This window comes from Gasterosteus aculeatus, chromosome Y (genome assembly GCF_964276395.1).
Source record: "Gasterosteus aculeatus chromosome Y, fGasAcu3.hap1.1, whole genome shotgun sequence".
Lineage (NCBI taxonomy): Eukaryota > Metazoa > Chordata > Actinopteri > Perciformes > Gasterosteidae > Gasterosteus > Gasterosteus aculeatus.
In genome coordinates, this window is record NC_135709.1 from 19,351,060 (window position 1) to 19,373,251 (window position 22,192).

A 22,192-nucleotide genomic window follows, 5' to 3' on the forward strand; every position below is an offset into this window, starting at 1 on the left:
ATGCTTGCTACACTCCAATTTCTTTCAATTGGATCCATCGTCATTTGCAAAACCACCTTACTCCAACCGGGAGGTACAACTTAACGCTGCAGAACTCTTGTTGCCAGGCATAAGTCGTCTCTTAGGAGGGATACCGAGGATACCGTCAAAGCTTTGAACAACTAACTGCTCTTATTTAGATTCAGGGATTAGATTTTAACTTATCTGTTGCCTTTGGCCATATCGCTTTGTTCTTCTTCTATTACACGCAAACATACACTTAGAAACGCATTTCTGGATGATCGATAATGGATTACCGCAGTTACTAAAATTACCAAAGCAATAGGTTTCCATTCACATCCTCCACTAGATTTTGAAAACCGATGTGTTCATTATCGGTGTGGAAAAAAGAGAGAAAAGAGTGATACCAGCATGTGCAAAACCTAACGCACCTGTAGCAACACTGTTATCCCCATTTGAAGCCTTTATCTCTTTTTCCATTTTCCATTGTCTGCACCCAAACAAAGCCTTTGTTTTACTCACACAGACACATTCAGCCCTCAATATCAAGGGGAAAAAAAAACATTTTCCTGTATGAGTGGCTTCCTATTACATTTAAACAGGAACCAAATTAGGGCGAGGAGACAGTTTGCTGATGAGAAGAGAGAGTCTGGATGCCAGGTGCAGTGGAAAGCTCATTTTGCATATCAGAGAAGTGCTATTATGAGTAGAGCCGTGCACACTCTGCGTTAGCGGATGTAATGACCGAATGAGGGGCGACTAAATGAGAGGTTACCACACACACACACACACGCGCCTATACAGACACAGGTACCTATGTAGACAGACACAGGCCCACACAATAACACAAACAACTAGCGACAAACTCAAACACACTCAGTCATCTACTGTGCGTAGAGTCATCCGTAATGGAGCCGACTACGGGAGCAAAAGCGTCAGCGAAGGATCTGCATCTCCATACAACCTGTTCTCTGCACACGGCAGCCATACATATTCAAAGAGGCCGACTGAAGCCGTGCCACGTCGTTAGCAAATGAAAAGTACTTTAGCATTAGAATGAGTCCAGGGGTCACAGCGAGGGAGACGCACAGCGACAGAACAAATTCCACTCGGCCTGTAATTGGCCCGGGAAGAGAAAGGCGGCAGGGCAGGACGAGGAAATGAAAAATATTTATTTCATTTTTTTTTAAAGCCTTATTCCTACAGTGGTCCTCAGATCTGGATCCTCTTTTGTGAGGAACATCTGTTTGCACAATGGAAGTATTGTCCGTAGACTGAGCCGTCTCGTATTGAAATCACGGTGGCATTGGTTAGAGGGGTTCCATACTCGGGTGGGGTGATACGTTTTGAATCAGCGAGGGTTCTGAGCTCTATTTGACACAAAACCACTGAATGGCTGCACCTCGCCATTCCAAATGTATGACGTCTTTTTTTGGTTGTTGCAACGAAGTTTTCCAACTTTTGGGGAAAATATTCTGAAAATAGTGATTTTGAGAGAGTTTTATTAAGGCTGGTTTAAGATCTGCTTTGCCCTGAGTCACCCACATCTGTCCCACGGTGCATATTCTCCACATTACAACAAGACACTCGTCTGTGACCTGCTTCCTGTCAACAGTCCCTGGGTAACTTCACTTGCCTTGTCCTGTCATCCCCTGCGACTGTCTGATTGTTTCCACCTGTGTCCAATCACCTGCACCTTCCCAGTGTATTTAAGTCATGTGTGTCTCTTGTCCCTGGTCGCGTCATTGTTGAATGTCAGAAGCCCCTGCCCCTGTCTCTGTCTCGGTCTCCTGTTCCCTGTTCCCTGACCACGTTTTTGCCTTTTTGGAGTTTTGAGTTTTTGACTGTTAAAATCCTTTTTTGTTTCCCGAAAAACTCTGCTTTTCAGTCCTGCCTTTTTCCCCATGCAACTTCTTGACACTAAGACAACTCCCAGACTGGACAACATCGTGGAAGCAACCTGTCAATCACAAGGGTACCATGCCCTAATGTGTACCCAGCTTTATCAGCTGTTTTATTCTAAGTGAGACAATCATTTACTAAATGAACATCAGACTCTATTTTTTTTATTTTTATAATAGCATTAAAACTCAATCCATCAATGCCTTTAGTTGCAATTAACGACTGTTGGTGTTTCTTAACTATGGAATTACTTAGTTGTTCAGCCCAAAAAACCCTATTGCCTGATTTCCTTTCAAATTAAAGAGGAGACGGTGATGTTGCATTGGGCTTTGAGATGCTTCTGGGAAATTCCAAGAAAACTGCTTAGTGGCTCTGGATGCTCAGCCCTCCTCTGTCTTGCTTTTGCAAAAACCCACACGAGCAAGAATATTGATTTACTGTAATGCTCAGCTTTCATTATTTTGTTTATTTTGTTTGTAAAATTGCCAGGGTGGCGTTGCCAGTTTCTGTTCTGCCACAAAGTGGCACTTTAGTTAAATTGCCATAACTTGGCGCTATTATGTAATCTCGTGCTGCCACATTAAGATTAAATTCAGGCGAGATGTTGGGTTTACTTTTGGATGGAAAGTGCAGGGCAGAGGAGGACCAGTACCGATCAGTGATCACTATCAACACCAGTCTGAACAAATTCATACCCCCATACAGAACCTGGCATGCTTCACTGCTCAAACCCCCCACCTCTTGCTCTCACACGTTCACTTTCTTTGTCTTCTTTGTCTGTCCTCCTCCCTCGCTCAGTTTTTTTCTCATATGTAATCTCTGTGGTCCAAGTACTTCACGGAGCAGAAAGTTATTACGTGCTGGAGAGGTGACAGCGCAGTGATGGTTGAGCCTGAGAGAGCACAGACTACCTGAGCAGGCCTGAAGATGGATTAGCTTATTACAGGTGCTGCGCTTACTCTCACTCTAGGGGAGTGTAAGAATACGTGTTCAAGATTTGGAGCCTGGTCGGGGTTAGCAAAAATTCAGCCGAATAACTTCTCTCGTTCTGGGAAATGTACTTGTCAGATCACAGGTCAAGTATCAGCGCTGCGTTTGCAAAGGCAGGAGCAGTTCAGGCAGCACACAGGCCGGAAGAACAACTAACTAACATCAGCAAGAACATCATGTTTTATAACCCTTGAAAGACAGAGAAGGAAATATTTCTATTGGCCCTAAACTGGCGTAGAGGAGGACCTTCCACCTCCCGCATCTAAGATCCGGTCACATCCAATGTCCAGACTCCTGACTTAACGTAAACATCGTAAACAGAGTGTGTATGTTGAATAGTGTTGGTGTGTCTCTAACCCTCTTTGGCTGGTAAATCTTCTAGTTGACCCGCAGACCTTACATTCCTCAGCCAGGACATAAACTGACTCCCCATCCTGTCAGACTCGTGTCTGCCTGCTTGGCAGATCCTGCTTCCCCCCTTACTTAACTCTTAAATCAAGACAAGACAGCAAACCCCCAACTAAGCCCATGAAAATAACTTTTGATTATCAGGAGGGAATCCAAAGGGAGGCCAGGTGATCTTCTCCACGGAACATTTCTTATTTTCAAATTGGTCTCACTGTTGTCTTTGTTTTTCCATTCTCCTGAACTTACTTGTTGAACCATCAACTGAATGATTCCCGTTATTGTGCAGAAGTAAGCGTCTGCGTGGTTTGCTCTACGTCACCATCACTTACGCCTAATGTACTTACACACATGCATACACACAGACATGCAATTTTAAATATTTATCAAAACAAATAACAATCCTGGGGGTGAATAACAAAATCATCTTGCCAACCCCTCAAACCTTTTTGAAAAAAACGATTATGAAAGCATACTAATGCCCAACCAACCAGTGCAGTTGATGTCTGAAATGTTGTGTGATATGTGTGTATCAGTCTGTGTATGTGTATGTACCTCGTTAGGTCCACAGCAGTGGATAGTAGCCTTGCCAATTACACCTTCTTTGTTCTTTGTTTCCCTCTCCTTCCATCCCCCTCGCTCTCACTGCCTCCATCCTTCCCCAACCTCCCCAAACAAACACCCTGATTTGCATATTGCTAAATGGATTGCAAATCATGGTCCCCCCCCCCCCCCCCCCCCCCCCAAAAAAAAGAGCTTAATTGAGGTAATGCATCATATTGTCAGCTGGTTTAGGAAGGGCAGTCATTTTCTTTGTCAAATATTTTGCCTTTCCTCACCGATATGCTCACACTGAGCGGAGGGTCCATGGAGAAGGTCCAAGAGCGATGGGAATGTCATAATGGAGTTTGAGCTTTGTTGTATTGTGTGTATTTCCAAACTAAAGAGCGCATTCTGTGTTTCAGGTGTTCTGATACGAGGCGGCATTACCCTCCCGCCTGGCGATGGACATCAATGGGGAAAGTCATGAGCTATAAAGCTTCCTATGTGGCTCAAAATGTGGGGCCAGTCCCTCCGTGGTCTTTAATACAGGTTAAGGCATGTATAGCTGTAAACCAGTTGGCAAAAACAAGTGGTGCTAATCTGCTGAGACGGAACAACTGGGAGAAGCACCATGTCCCACTGCAACCTCTGATGTTTGTGTGTGTGTCTATGTGTGTGTGTGTGTGTGTGTTTGTGATGAGATGAGATGGCCAATGGAGACCCTGAGAGAGCAGGTTCCCATGACCCGTACAGTCCAATAGGAGGTCCCTTCAACTTGTAAAGACACCACTTTGCCAATGAGTGCACACAAATAATCACACAATCATCACACAGACACACATGCACACACACAATGTGACCACAGACTTGATTCAGTCAATCCAATCAGATCGCAGACAAACTTGGCAAGCACCATCCTCTCTATCTCTGTTCTCTTTTCATGCTGCTCCTGAAGATTCTATCTGCCCCCAAGAGAATTCCCAGGCCTAAGCATGTGCATTGCTCAAATTAAACCGCACACACATACAATTTACACAAAAATTGAGCAAGCGTTGAACAACAAAAGACGGAAACCCACCAAAAATGTATTTCGACTCAAGTGCAAAGCAGTGTCTGACATAACATTCCACCAAATCCTCAACATTTAATCAAATAAAGTTCAAAGAAACTTTTAAAGATACATTACACGTCTGGACAGCAGAATCTTTGACAGAGAAGCTGTCTGGTTTGAAATCTTCTGAAGTTATCATCTGAAATAATGTGAATATTTATGAGCTGAGAGGAATGAGACACAGTCTTGTCAAAAATATGAATTTCCTAATCAGAGCTAATAAATATTTGACTTATGGGGTCTATTGCGCAGATTAATAGATATTCAGGGCTAAATTCTTAATGTGAAGTAGGCCGTACAGTATGGTTCCCCATTAGGACCCCGGTCATCTTTGTCACTTCCTGATGACGTTGTTGCCTGTCCATGTCGTTTCAGAATACTCCCATTTCAATCAAAACATTAAATACAGAATGGTACACTCTTAATCCACTAAGTTTAGGATGAATTAGAAACTTTTGCATGAATGGCTTTTAAGGAGTTTGCAATGACGAGTCTAAGGTTATTGGGAGATATTCTGCATGTGTGTTCTGGCTCAGTATTGTTTGGGATGCAGTGAAGTTTCCTTGATATGAGACGTCAGCATCCCTCCTTCTTTCTCTGCAATTTTCTTCGATTAAATTGAATTACCTTCCTCTGACCATCAATCACATTGTTACTCCGGTATGGGGAGAACGTTAACAGTCCCCTCAGTGTCCGCTGGTCAGCAGAGAGACTGTAGAGACGGAGATAAAGGAAAGAATAAGATCTATGAGGTTTTTTCCCTGTGATTGTGAATTTGTCAGAGTTTTATTTAATGTTTCAATATCACTGACGGATCAAATGACTGCATTTTAATTCAAAAGGTGATGCTCATGATGTCAAACTCACAGACAGTCAACAGCTGACTGCAGTTCGTCTACGTTGTTGTGTCTATCGGTTCTTTGTTTTAATTTAATGATTGTCATTTTACTATTTGCATTCTCAATCAGCAAAAAATTCAACCGCAGCTTGTTTTCATAGAAAAAGCTCTGCTGAACCAACTATATGGAACACAGTCAAATTTGGCCAGTGACATAACAGGACATTTAGTAGAAAAAGAAAAACATCTCTGGATACAGTGGATACAGACCGAAGCAGAGATGGAAGAAAAGTTAATACTGGACTTGTTTCCTTGTGTCTGCTCATGATGTAGCCAGCAGCTATATTCCATTCTGAATGCTATATTATGTAGATGATATAACAGCTTTTTTATTCCACCTCCAAGTGGCCAAAATATCAGTGTGGTCAAAGTTGAAAAACACATCGGATTGGATGCATTGTCCCACTTTTTCTTTTGGGAGTGCGCACAATGTCTCAATGGCATACATTTCTATTGTACATGTCCACGAGCATGTTTGCTTATCAGCAAGTATGAAAACAAAATGATTTGAAATCAATAGAACTATTGATATCAATTGGACTATTCACAAGTAATAATTATGTATCCTTATGGTATCCAAATCAGTCCCATTCGTAATGTATGGACACAAAATTCCAGTAGATTATATTGGGGTTAAATTAGGGCGGATTTGGTGCCTGCTGTAGGACAAACCCTTTTATTGCAAAACCGTATGATTCCCACATTTAAAAGAAAGGAGAACAGAGACTATTTGATACAATTTATTTTTATTTTTGAGGGTTTGGGGAATGGTCAGGAGAAGTTCCATGCACGTTATCAACAAAAACAGCATTGTGCACACAAAAACAAAACATTACGCTGCAGGTATGACATGACAGTACATGACATCAGCGGTTGTGCATTTCTAATTCCGTCAAATCTACAGCTGCTCTTGTCCTTAAAACACGTAGACATACATACTTACATGAACACATTTGATGCCGTGCATCACGGCTGCTCCGTTTTAAACAAGTGTATTTTAATAGCCTTTATCTCTTAAGTAGAGAGGAGGGGGAAATAGGAGAGGGGGAACTGAGAAAAATGTAGTCAGGAATATAAAAGAGAGGAAAGAAAGGTAGCCAATCTCCTCGGGTCTAACAATAGAAACCCAGAGCCGAGTCGATTTGAAATCCCTCACAGGCCGCCTATAAACAGGACCACATGATGACAGTGATAAACCGGTGGATTTATTCATCCACCTCATCTTTGCCGTAGCTGTCCACATGTTTGCATCCATCCCAGCGAAGATAGTAAAAGAAAGAGGCTTCTTTCACCGTCTGTGTGGGTTTTTAAGGCAACCAACACCAATTACAGTACCGGCTGAAACACAGGTAACATGGACTAAAAATAGTGCACATGTAGAGTACATGGAAGTCACAACAAGGGGCCCCACCTCGGAGGAGTCTTTCCAAAGTCATTAAAGCGCGTGTGGGGAGGCGGGGGGGTCTAAGCCAGGGACAAGAATGAGACCAGATAGGATTGAGGAGAAGCATCTTCCCTTGGCTGACCGTTTAGTATTCAGCACAATAATATAACATTGTATGTAATATATAATAAAGGTGTATTGGATAAGTTAAGTTTAATCCTCTACTCAAATTCTACTGGCTGGCCATACCGGCTTTGACAATGAGACACCTCTGTAATTGTGCCATAATTGTACTGCAGGAATAGTTTGAAATTTTCGAAAATAAATGTTTAGCCTTGCCAGGGATGGGTGGAGGAGGCAGGACTCAAACGCAAACTTTTTAGAAAATAAATGACTTTAATAGTCAAAAAGGCAAAAGCAAAAGGCCAACAGGCAAAAACGCACACGAACCAGGGGGAAAACGGTAGACAAGAACTACGAACATCCACGATGAAAGACAATGACGCGACAAGTGACACAAGAGACACAAGAGACACACGGCTTAAATACACTAGGGGGGTGCAGGTGATTGGACACAGGTGGAAACGATCAGACAATCACAGACGATGACAGGACAAGGCAGGAAGTGAAGTCACCCAGGAAGCAGAAAACTACAAAATAAGACAGGAAATAAAACCACACCGTGACAAGCCTATTGCTTTCTGGCAGAGATTCTACCGGATACTAAGATGAGAAGATCAATATACCTCTCTTTATTTTATGGAAAATATAAAGTGACCACAAAAGCTCACTAACTAATCTATTATATTTTGTTTTAAATGACTGAATAACTTAAAATGGAAGTCAAATCCCTGTCTACGACTAGATCTATTTAAATTGAAAGGACCACTAGTCTCATGTTGATGTAGTTTACTTTTAAGTTCAAGTAGGTCTATGAACCCTCAGGATGAGATCAATATGTGATAAAATGAGATAAAGAAAGTGCTTGTGCAACACCTTCAGCTGTGACACAGTGGATTGAAGTCTCCACTGTGCATAAAAGTGCATGCCGCCGTAAGTAAGTAAGTAAATCAGTTGAATATGAGAGCATCTCCCCCCTCACTCATGTGATGTGATGTCATGTGTTTTTACAGCAGATCTTAAGATAGAAGGAGAAACACGTGGCACCCATACAAGAAACACACACACAAATATGCACAGGCGCTTTTCAGTGAAGCCTTGACATTCCTGCAATGAACCCACAGAGAAGAGGTTGCTGAGAGAGAGATATGTTAGCAAAAAAAAATAAAAAATTTCAGACAAAATCAAGGCCAAACACTGGCTTTTATTCATCATGTCATCTGCCTATGGAAAGGCGCACATGTGTTTGTAGGACACTTCATTTATCATTTGAATTATTAAACTTTCCTGCTCATCAATAGGAGCGCAACATAAAAGGCTTTCATTTTTCTAAAGCAGCATTTCCTTTATTGTATTTTACCATCCAGTCAAGTTTAAGCTCCATTTCTCTGTATTTTGCAGGACAAGATCCTTTACTGAGTCATGCGATACAGCTTGTAGACCTTTTGTTAACGGCTTTCATCCCTCAAAACAAACGAACACGATACCAATTACATACCGGTGTATAATAATTATGTATGTATGTATGTATAATAATTAATAATTTTTCATTGCATTACATTACTTTACATGTCATTTAGCTGACGCTTTTATCCAAAGCGACTTGCAATAAGTGCATTCAACCATAGGGGTACAAACTCAGAAGAGCAAGATGTTCATGTTAATACTTGTATTTGGGGTTTCTAGTAGAACATGTTTATTAATGTGTTAAAAACTCTTTATTCTTCTCATACTGTCCGTCTCACTATACCTGTATTCACCCCCTTTATGAAAAACTGCATTTAACCGTGTTTCAATGGAATTAAGTTGCTAGGCAACAGCTTGGGTCTATTTTAACTTCCTGCCAGCTACTGCATTCACATACACTGCAACCGGAAATTTACTGGGACTCATTTACAATTTTAAAACTGTAAAATGAGCAAAATATTATATAGTTGTGATGTCACAACCGTACAGATTACGACTGTTAAAATGGCACAGTTTGTGAATATGTTCTGTGTCTACAGATCAATACAGAATTTGTCAAGGTGTTATACAGTAATTAGACCTGACTTAAATAAAAAAGCACAAGAATCTCACCACCAATACTGTTACAACTACTGATGATAGTTGATGGTCCAATACCAGTTGGCCCACCTCCATCCCCTGACATCATGGACCTGACTACAATCTGTGCAACGTGCTAAACAGCAAAAGCATCCTCCCGGGATCTCTATTCACACTCATGGTTTCCATCTGTTTTAGTAATCCAATCTCCGCTGTCAGTCTAACTTTGTGTTCAGTGTTCAGCCCGCGAGTAAGTATCATGTCTATCATAACTAATACAACGCACGCGGCTGATACTAAAAGTCCCAGAAGGCATTGCAACAGCTACACGCGACATGAGTAGCGACTCTCTGCTGGAGAAGGAGGGGGGGCTACCCAGCGTGTGCCCTCATAGAAACATCTACCCATACATTTGTATTTATTTACACAGCTGTCCATCAATCCGTTCTTCTTTCAATCTAGCAATCCATGGAACCGAACACACAATGTCAGGCTTTGGTCTTTTATTTTCCTCTGGAATTTAACATAGACACATGCGGACGCGTATGTACACCCACATGCACACACATACAGATTCCAGTATATATATATATATATATACTGTACTTATATATAATTAATGACAAAAACATTCTAGTCAGCGTAAAGAATCCATCCCAAAAGTACAGTCAGAGCTGCATGCAGCAAATGACTTGACTTTATCTATTGATGTCCTTAATTCCTGCAGATATTTTAAGATTGATTGAACGGTGCTGTGTGACTAACAACCTCCATCTTTGCCCCTTTGTGTTGATACTTCTTGTATTCTATTGTACCCAGCTTGCATTTTAACGTCAGTTTGCCTGTTTCCCCTTAAGCTATAACAAAGCGCCACCCCCCACACAAACACACACCTTCACATGCAGGTGGCCTGACAGCACATTGAGATCCTCAGACAATAATAGTGAGAGTTTTACTAAAAAATGTTAAAACAAAGATAACCGATTACCGATAACCGCGTTTTGTTATCTATTGATTAGCAACAATTTAACAGCATTGTAATGCAACAAATGGAAATTATTCTCCACCTGCATTGTTTAAACAACACGGAAAAAAACTCCAGCCGCTCTCAAGCTGTGTGAGGCTGGTCCAAAATTCAATGGGGCTTTAAAAAAAACATAGCATTTAGGATGATTAATTGTTTTTTTTGTTTTGATCAGTGTATAATCACCTGAAACTGAGAATCATAGAGTTTTTGTATGCCGATGTATCACAGCTTTGAGACAGATCGATCCCACCATTTTAGCTTAGAATGGGTGTATTTGCTAATTTGCAAAAGGTATGGAGAGCTGTGATAACCGAAGCCATTAAGGTTCATCGTGAAGCAAGTAGCGTCAACATTACATGGCAATCCATTCTAGAGTTGTCAAAGCATTTCATTAAAAGTAAAAAATCTCAACCTGCAGATGGCCTAACGTATAAAAATCATGTGTTTCCGATAAAAATCTTTGAGATGTATCCGTTTGGATCAAAGTGGTGGATGAAATTCCCGTCCCGGGTCTGCTTTTATGACTAAACAACCAGATAAAAGCCAAAGACTTAACGAGACTATGTAAATGCAAGGCGAGAAAATGTGAGTGAGACGGTCCTTGAGCTCAACGGGAAGACACGCAGACTCTTTTATGCATTTGTTTCCACTTGGCCCAGCTAAGCAGCGTCCTTTTTGGCTTTTTCTTTTCGCCCATAAGAAGATTAGCTGTAAGAGGTGACGCAACACTCCCAGATTACAGTGTATATTGTCGTTTTGATGCGTCGTTTATCACATCCTTATCCTTATTAGATTAGCACTCATCCCTCGAATGTTTTACAATAGCTTTCTATTTGTGGATCAGCTCCTGCTCTTTGAATACTGACAAGCTAAATCTATGGATGGGAAATGCCTCTCGTATTCTTACACTAAAGGGACAAACATGTAGATCAAAAGACAAGTATCAGTGAACACAGGTAATTAGGGTTGTCAGATTGACCTGCGGAAGATAAGGTGATTTACTGTGCTCCGTTAAGCTTTTCCTGGGTTACTGTCTGTGTTCCCTGGATTGCCTGTCACCTGCAAACTCACGCTCCCCAGCATTTGTTGTACGATTCCTGTGTAGTATCATCCATGCTTCATGGTACATCATTTGGCTTCATACCCTGTTCCACTTGTTTATGTAAATGCTGATATGAGTCTGAATCTGTCACTTCACTCAATACGGTTATGATTAATATATGCTGCCCCACATACACAGTTCTTTAGAGATCTCTAAGTCTGCATGGCAGATGATGCCAGTGGTTTGATACAAACGCAAAAACAGGCATGATTTTTTTGTGTTCATGTTTAGCAGCAAGCATGAGGATTTTAGGTGTTTTGGAAGCCTGTTAGAGAGAGATTTAAATTAGATGAGTCATGAGCTGACTACTGCCGCATGAGCAAACTGTAGATGGAAGTAGGTTTTACTTTCACACGTGTGTATCTTCATTGGAATAACGGATAACAGCATTCTCATGATTGTCATGCGAATACGAATGCAAAAGAGCAACACCCGTGTGTCGTCGCGCACCGTGCTCCACGCAGGCACATATTCACACTGCCGAGGTATAATCCAGGTGTTTTCAACACGTGTTCCTCTGTGCCTTATTGTCAAGGTAGCAAGCTGTATATAAATATATATACATGTTTGCCTGAAGCATGCAATCACCTCACTTACTTCAGATCTGCTCCCGCACACAGATCCGTGCCCCAGGGTAGCTTGAGCCCTTAAATGGTCCACTTGACTAGAGGAGGTAGAGGAGCTGAACCATATGTAATGGGATAGATAAGGCTGGCTTGTTTGGAGGAGGTGTTATTGAGGTTGATATCAATAGGAGTAAAGATGTGTGTATCCTATAGGTGGTACATTCGATCATCTATTTTAAATGTCACCCTTACATCAATGCCTGGCATCCAATACAATACTTTTATCATCTGTTCTCTGGCTCACCTGCTGCAGCCCCATAACTGGCTTGTTTAACTTGATCAGTGATGATGCCTAATGCCCAAGGCTCTATGACAAGATTTACACATATTCCCTCATCACACACACACACACACCGGAAATGAAAAAAAAAATCAAATGGGCTTCAGTAAAATGTATGTACTATGTGTACCTATGCACACACTTTCATGAATACAATGGATACTAAACTACATGTACTTTGTTATCTGTAAGATTATGTGGAGATGGAAATGATTTATCATCCATGTAAATTTGATTCACTCGTGGTAAAACGCCTGTGTATGCGTATGCCGTGTGTTTGGGATTTGAACGTATGCACGTGCTTCACTTGAAAAGGCTTTACTTGTATACTGTGTTTGTATATTCATGTGTTGTGTGTTTTGGTCATCAGATTGTAATACCAAAGATGTGGCTGTTATATAGATGCATGGATTAATCAAAGTCATTGAGGTTACTATAGTGTAAATATATTTAAATATATATCATATTGCCAATAGAAGCCAAAGAAATTACAAATGTATCTTTCTCTTCTTGGCCAGCTATCACTTCATTACAATGTCACTTTACCTCCATAGTATTGAAAGTTGTGAAGGACAAACCATAGACGAAGGATAATATTTATTGAAAAACAGCTTGAGATACGTTGTTGAGACCCACCGATGAGCTCAGAGGCAACAAAAACGCATTCCCCCGGGAGGGAACGTCCTTTAAAAATAAAAAAAGAGGAGAAAACCGGAGCTCTGAGTTGACATTTAGTGCATTTTAGGAGCTCCTCTGAGGAACTGTCAAGTCATGAGTTCACTTTCACTGCAACTCATTCCCTTTGCACAGTATCTTCGAATAGAACAGCACAAATAATTGAACACATATAATTACACATCCACAGATACAGCCGCATATGGTCTCATCTGTAGCCTGCCGATGTTTGTAATGATTAGAAGGAGGGAGGTGAAATTAAGCGAGGATGGGAAGAAGAAACAAAGAGAGGGGGACTCTGAGAATAGTTTAACTCTCCAGAGAAAAATCAACAGCTAAAGCACTTCCGTTTTTTGGGGGGGGGGGTTTGCGATGTGTTTGAATTGGTACCGAGGGAAAGTTTCACCCCAGAGCAATTGTCTTGCGCTTTTTTGTTTAGTCGTAACATGCAATTTTAATACATAAAGGAACTGAGTAGTGTGTGTGTGTGTTTGTGTGATTGTGTGTTTGATCTTATTGTGAGATCGCTTCGCTATCGAGCAGTCACTCGACTTCCTCGCTCTCACCGAGACCTGGATCACACCTGAGAACACATCCACCCCAGCCGCTCTCTCCTCCGCCTTCTCCTTCAGCCACACTCCCAGGCCCACTGGTAGGGGTGGTGGCACAGGTCTACTCATTTCACCCAAATGGAGCTTTTCTCTCTACCCTCTACCACCATCCACCCCATTGTCCTTTGAATTCCATGCTGTAACAATCACTCACCCGGTACAATTAACCATCATTGTCCTCTACCGTCCGCCAGGCTCCTTAGGTCATTTCTTGGAAGAACTGGACATTCTCCTGTCCTTCTCCTGAGCGGAGGTCCATTTTCGGGGGAAAATGGACCTCCGCTCATCCTCCTGGGTGACTTCAACATCCAGACAGAGAAGTCATCTGACCTCTTACACCTACTTTCTTCCTTCGCTCTGTCACTCAGTCCCTCTCCTCCTACTCACAAAGCCGGAAAATCACCTTGACTACATCTTTACTAGAAACTGCTCTACCACTAACCTCTCTGTAACACTTCTTCATCTCTTACTCCCTTCCACTCTCTATAACTAACAAACCTCCCTCATTGACTAACTCTGTACCGGCTCTTCGCAATATTCGCTCCCTCTCTCCCTCCTCGCTGGCATCCTCTGTTCTATCAGCTCTCCCTTCAACTGAATCCTTCTCACTCTTGCATCCGAACGCTGCTGCAGAGTCTCTCCTCTCAACTCTTTCCTCCTCTCTAGACTCTCTCTGCCCTCTTACGACACGACGGACTGGCAAATCCCCTCCGGCTCCGTGGCTGTCTCAACCGGTCCGTGCCATGAGAGCCACCATGCGAGCGTCGGAAAGGAGATGGCGTAAATATAAACGACCTGACGACCTGCTTGAATTTCAATCTCTCCTCTCCTCGTTTTCTGCTTCTATCTCTGCTGCCAAAAGCTCTTTCTACCAATCCAAAATCGAATCTTCATTCTCTAACCCCAAAAAACTCTTTTCAATCTTCTCCAATCTCCTCGAACCCCCTACCCCTCCTCCCCCCTCCACCCTTCTTCTGGGAGACTTTGTCAACTACTTCACCAACAAAATAGCTGACATACGCTCATCCTTCTGGAACCCACCTCCTACTTCTCGAGTCCCACCGACCTCACCTCCTTCGCCCTCACTTTCCTCTTTCACCGCCCTCTCTCCTAACCAAATTCTTACCCTAGTAACCTCTGCCCGTCCGACCACCTGCCCTCTTGACCTCATTCCATCACATCTTCTACAATCTATCGCACCTGACCTTCTTCCGTTCCTCACCTGTCTCATCAACAACGCTCTGTTATCTGGCTGTTTTCCCAATTCTCTGAAGGAGGCAAGAGTCAACCCTCTCCTGAAGAAACCTACCCTCAACCCTTCTGAAGAAAACAACTACAGACGGTCTCTCTTCTTCCCTTTTTGTCCAAAACCCTTGAACGTGCTATCTTTAATCAACTCTCCTCTTATCTCCACTGTAACAACCTCCTTGACCCCCACCAGTCAGGTTTCAAGGCAGGCCACTCTACAGAGACTGCTCTCCTTGCTGTCTCTGAGCAACTCCACACTGCTAGAGCCGCCTCTCTCTCCTCTGTCCTCATCCTTCTGGACCTCTCTGCTGCATTTGACACGGTCAACCACCAGATCCTTATTTCCTCCCTTCAGGAACTTGGTGTCACAGGCTCTGCTCTCTCCCTTCTCTCGTCCTACCTCGACGGCCGCATCTACCGGGTAACCTGGCGAGGATCTGTGTCGGAACCTTGTCCTCTTACTACTGGAGTTCCTCAGGGTTCCGTGCTGGGTCCCCTCCTGTTTTCACTTTACACCAACTCTCTTGGCGCTGTCATTCGCTCGCATGGCTTCTCTTACCACAGCTATGCCGATGACACCCAACTAATTCTCTCCTTCCCTCACTCGGACACCCAGGTGGCGGCTCGGATCTCTGCCTGTCTAACTGACATCTCTCAGTGGATGTCCGCCCACCATCTGAAAATCAACCCCGACAAGACTGAACTACTTCTCTTTCCCGGAAAAGATTTGCTTACCCAGGACCTGACAGTCAACTTTGGGAACTCCGTACTAACGCCCACTTTGACCGCTGAGAACCTCGGCGTCACACTCGACAGCCAACTCTCCCTGACTCCCAACATCACCGCGACAACGCGATCCTGTAGATACACGCTCTACAACATCAGGAGAATACGTCCCCTTCTCACTCAGAAGGCAGCGCAGGTACTGATTCAGGCTCTTGTCGTCTCCCTCCTGGACTACTGCAACTCCCTCCTGGCTGGTCTCCCTGCCACCGCCATTCGACCTCTGCAGCTCATTCAGAATGCAGCAGCTCGACTGGTCTTCAACCTTCCGAAATTCTCCCACACTACTCCACTCCTTCGCTCTCTTCACTGGCTACCGGTGGCCGCCCGCATCCAGTTCAAAACACTGGTGCTCACGTACCATGCTGTGAATGGATTGGGTCCAGCTTACATCCAGGACATGGTCAAACCCTACATCCCAACCCGCACTCTCCGCTCTGCATCTGCAAAACTACTCGTCCCTCCCTCACTGAGAGCAAAACACTCGACTAGATCTCGACTCTTCGCTGTCCTTGCGCCGAAATGGTGGAACGAGCTCTCTGAAGACACCAGGACCACAGAGAGCCTTCACATCTTCCGCCGCAAACTAAAGACACACCTCTTCAGACTCTACCTCGACTAAAGACTAACAAATTGTAGCACTTAAATTGTACTCTCTCTCCCTCTATCTTTTCCTCACCACCCCTCCCTTCCTCACCCTCTCACCCTCCCTCCCTCTATCTACACCCCCCCACCCCACCCAGTCCAATAATTAAAAAATAAAAGCCCCATAGAGGTACTGTAATGTTTGTGATGAGACCTATTAATTAAAAACTTCTTTGAAACTAGTTTGAATAACAAACATTCTGTCTCCCAACCCCCCCCCCTCACCCATTTCCATCATTACAAAATAAAAGCCTCAATGATTATCTGTACCTTAACCATGAAGCTCAGAATGAAGCGGTTTCGTTGAAATACGTATTGCTCTTTCAAATACTACTACAACCACTACGAATATTACTAGTACTTCTAGAACCACAACTGATACTTCTACTACCATACTACTAGTATTTCTACTGCTATTAATACTACAACTACTACTAATGTTATTACAAATACTACTATAGCTAATAGTATTAGTATTCCAGCTGTTTCTACTGCTGTTGATACTAAACCTACTTCTACAGCTAGCACTACTAATACCACAATTACAACTATAACTAATACTACTACTAATATTACTACAAACAATTTTAAACCTCAGGTCAGGTCAGGTCGCCCTGACCTCTGTAGTCATGAAGTCTTTTGAACGGCTAGTCCTGTCCCACCTGAAGTCCCTCACCGACCCCCTCCTGGACCCCCTGCAGTTCGCCTACAGAGCCAACAGGTCTGTGGACGATGCTGTCAACATGGCCCTCCACTACATCCTCCAGCATCTGGACTCCCCAGGAACCTACGCCAGGATCCAGTTTGTGGACTTCAGCTCTGCTTTCAACACTATCATCCCGTCTCTGCTGCAGGACAAACTCTCCCGGCTGCACGTGCCCGACTCCACCTGCAAGTGGATCACTGACTTCCTGTCTGACAGGAAGCAGCACGTGAACCTGGGGAAACATGTCTCAGCCTCTCGGACCATCAGCACCGGTTCCTCCCAAGGCTGCGTTCTTTCCCCTTTGCTCTTCTCCCTGTACACCAACAGCTGCACCTCCAGCCACCAGTCCGTCAAGCTCCTGAAGTTTGCGGATGACACCACCCTCATTGGACTGATCTGGTGGGGATGAGTCCGCCTACAGGTGGGAGTCTGACCATCTGGTGTCGTGGTGCAGTCAGAACAACCTGGAGCTCAACACTCTAAAGACAGTGGATGTAGCGGCTTATACACAACAAAAACTATCAAAAGCCGCAGCAGGCTAAGACATGAGGAGATTTATAATCAAGACGCGTCGCACTAGAGTATTTTATGGTCATGTTTATTACTCCTGGCTCACCAGCAGAAGCACGCCAATCACTTCCTCGATAGATGTCTTTCAGAGGATCAACAGTGCATGAAACTTTGTTATGACAATAATTACCCCAGAGCCGGTGACGATGACGATGACGGTCAAAGGATAGTTTTTGTCCCATGCTCACCCTGCAGCCATGCTCCAAACAATCTGTCGAGCCCCACAGGTGAACAGACACACGCTAATATACACACACCACGCCCCCTTATGGTGTCGTAGATGCAAATGACGTCACCCCACACATGCACATACCAACAATGTGGAAGAAAGGAAGAAATAATACAAAAGACTAATCAAACCCAATGTATGGCTCCTACAGTGGAGATGGTTGCGGATTTCCGGCAGAACAGAGCCCCACCCTCCCCCATCACCCTGTGTGACTCCCCCGTCACTATTGTGGATTCCTTCCGTTTCCTGGGCTCCATCATCACCCAGGACCTCAAGTGGGAGCTGAACATCAGCTCCATCACCAAGAAGGCTCAGCAGAGGTTGTTCTTCCTGAGGCAGCTGAAGAAATTCAACCTGCCAAAGACGATGATGGTCCACTTCTACACGGCCATCATCGAGTCCATCCTCTGCTCCTCCATCACCGCCTGGTACGCTGCAGCCACAGCCAAGGACAAGGGCAGGCTGCAGCGTGTCCTCCGCTCTGCAGAGAGGCTGATCGGCTGCAACCTGCCGTCCCTGCAGGACTTGTTCGCTTCCAGGTCTCTGAAGCAGCTAAAAAGATTGTGGCCGACCCCTCTCACCCCGGACAAAAACTGTTTGTGCCCCTTCCATCTGGCAGGAGGCTGAGGTCCATCAGGACTAAGACCTCCCGCCACACCAACAGTTTCTCCCCGTCGGCAGTCAGGCTCATCAACAGAGCCAGTCCCCCACTGACTGACTATAACATTCCACCGGTCACTCCCCTCCACACTGCACAATGTCACTTTAAATGCAATTCATCACTTTGTCGTCACTCGTCACTTTGTTACTTGTCTGTTACTTGTTCGCTAGTGCACTTTATGCTTAATATTTTTCTTTTTAACTTTTTTTAATATTTAACATTTTTAACTTTATTCCCTTGTTTTATACTAACCCATAGCCTTATTCTACTAACCCATTGCATTAGCATTTCATTCCACTTTATTTTATTACTTGTGCACTGTTGTCTTGTCTGTCCACTGTCGCGCACTAACCGCCAAGACAAATTCCTTGTATGTTTGACATATTTTGGCAAATAAATGTTTCCTGATTCCTGATTATTCATCTCGGCTTTTGTTGTTTCTGTACTTTTTAAATTAATTTAAGCTCCTGCAACTTCTGTTTTGTTTTGCAATATTTCACATTTATTTCAGCTGTTTTAATTTCTGCTTTTTCAGCAAATCTATTGAAATTCCTTTCAGCTTCTCCCATTTCTGTATTTTCAGTAATTTCAAATTAATTTCAGCTTTTCTAATATCTGTAATTTCAGCAAATGTATTCAAATTCCCTTCAACTTTCTGTATTTTCAGCTATTTAAAAAAATTCTGTTCAGCTTTCAGCTTTTTGCATTCCAACGCATTTTCAGCAGGAAATGCTTTTTCTAGTTAGAGACCAACCCCCTATTAGGAGCCACAAACTGCCCAAAACCAAATTACCAGTAATATGTTGTTCACACACGTTTGTTCATGTAGGTGAGTCGTCGTGGCGCAGGGGTTAGAGAAGGTGTGCTGTGAAGCACAAAGGTTGGTGGTTCGAGTCCAGGCTGCCCCATGTTCCATGTCGAAGTGTCCCTGAGCAAGACACCTAACCCCTAATTGCTCCCCGGGCAAAAATGTGAAAAAGCCACCATGGGTTTAAAGTGTAAGTCGCTTTGGATAAAAGCGTCTGCTAAATGACCTGTAATGTAATGTAATAATCTAGCAGAGATTTGATATGCGTCAAACTTAATTTCCACACAGCCGTTGTTTAAAAAATCCCTTTATTGATCATATTGATCATAATGTTTTTGCTATTCTCAGAGCAGGCACAGTATGTGGCCATGGGTATGGCTGGTTCCAGCTCAGATGGGTGAGCAGGTTAACCTTTAACTAAGAGGTTAGTGGTTAAATCCACGGCTGTCTGCAGGTTTAAGTTTCCTTGAGCCCACAGCTCCTGAATGGTGGGTTGATGCCAAGTAGCAATGTACATTATTTTCATTATAGAAATTCTATAAATTAAAGTCCCTTTAACTTCAAAAATATTATATACAGGTGGGCAATGAATCATTTGGGAAGGAAAACCATTAGGGTATAGTGTAGGATCTTTCTTTTGATATCACATATGCAACCTGCTGATTTTGTGTTGTGTGATGAACCCATTTAACGTTAAAGACTAATCACTAAAACATATTAACATTATGTTTAATGCAGTTGTATAATCCTTTTCTAAAATGTGGCTCTCAAAAACGTGGTCCAAAGACCCGCACACACTACTCTCAAATGATTACCACTGTAATTTGCGATGAGGCAAATTAAGCAATCATATTTTGTATAAAAATAGCTCAAAATGGGAATCATTGACACAATACAGAGGATTTTTGTCCACTTGGCCACACCACAAAGGACCATACTGACCAAAGCAAATGGAAACTAGCAGTTGTAACCAGCCCCGTTGTCCGACCAACACTGGTCACACTTCTAAGCACACTCACTCCTCTTTGTGAAGCTCTATCCACCACCAGGCCACGACGGGACAGAAGACCATGGGAAATGAAGCCTGACTAATTCTATTAGCGCAGGGATACAAACAATCTATGGGTAATCAAAGGAGAAGGAAAAATAATCCCAGTGGACCCACTTCCTGCTGCATGACCTGGAGCAGTTCGCTCCAACAAGGCAAGACGTTACATTCCGGCACACATTTCCAATACAAGCTCTCTCTCACTGGCCATTATGCTGTCCATCGTTTCATATGGCAAGGTTCCAGCTTTTGATCATATCTGCTCTCTGTCACATTGGTTCCTATCTCTCTCCCTCTATCATTCTCTCACTCTTTCTTTCCCTTTCTTTCTTCCTTGTTGTGCTGTGGCTTGGTCTGTGGGGAAAGGCCAGGCACAAAGCTCTCTCGCTGAGGGACCCTTATGGGACAAAGCTGGCTTTCTGGGCTTTCTGCATATATGCATGCCATGCAAACAATGAGGCCTTTGTCAGAGCAGCCAGCATCTCCGAGCTAGAACGGCAGGATTGAGGGATGAAGTTTGGGAAATTTGTGACTGACACTGGGCACTGGTGTGTGTGTGTGTGTGTGTGTGTGTGTGTGTGTGTGTGTGTGTGTGTGTGTGTGTGTGTGTGTGTGTGTGTGTGTGTGTGTGTGTGTGTGTGTGTCTGTCTGTGTGTGTGTGTGTGTGTGTGTGTGTGTGTGTGTGTGTGTGGGTGTGTGTGTGTGTGTCTGTGTGTGTACACCCACCTCATGTCTGTGCATGCTCTTACCCTTACTTCTTCAGCCGTCTAATCAATCTCTTCCCATCCAAGGCTTTTCCTCAGAGACAATCTTCTTACGCCATGCAGTGTCACACAGTAGACACGCGTAAAACATATGAGCACGACGTTCTGCCTGGAAATCTGCATATAAAACAGGCAAAAACAGCACGCAGCGGTCTGCAATCAGAACAGCTTTAGCGAGGCCGCAGGCCGAGTATCTCTGTGCACTTGACCAACTTTACAATACGGAAATCAGGCTTCTAGACTGATTGCCTCTCTCTGTGTTGTGTGGGCTTGAAAAACAAAACAGTGTATGTAGCCTGCATTGTGTGCGTGCGTGTGTTTGTCTTGTGTAGAAAGAGAGGACACTCTGTATGAAGAGGATTTTTCTGTTTAATAGGAGCTGCATACTTGTATTCTAATGACGTTGTGTGCACTCATAAAAACAAGTGTAGATACACATGTCTGTGTGCATGCACTGATACAGACACGCACACCCACTGACACACACCACTGAGTTCCACTGTTTCTGTTCTGAGGATGGACAAAGGGGGGGAATAGGCAGTGAGGCATCTCTCTTGAAGAAGATTGAGAGTATGTGTGTGAGGTATGTGTCATGCATGATATATGATGTCTGGCAGGCTTCGGGTGTAGAACTGTAGTCACCAGTGTGAAGGTGTTTGGATTTGGATGTCCCGTATCGCTCTGCAACTGAGCCACCCATGCCAAATTCATCATGTTTAATGCTGCTCGCACAGTCTTTCTTTGCCAGTGACATCATAGAACGCAATATTGCATAAAAGCATTGATGAGGCTTGCATCAAACAACACATTATGTATAATTCTGTCTTTTTCTACATACATGCACTTTTTTAAGTGAGCTTGATGGATATGTATGTTAGTGCCATTCTGTATGTCATCCCCCCATCCCCATTTTTGTCTCACTCTACTGTGTCTTCACTCAGTAAAGCTGGAGTTGTTGCTCTGAGTGGTAAACATGTGCTATGGGGGGAGGGGGGGGTGAATGGCTAAGT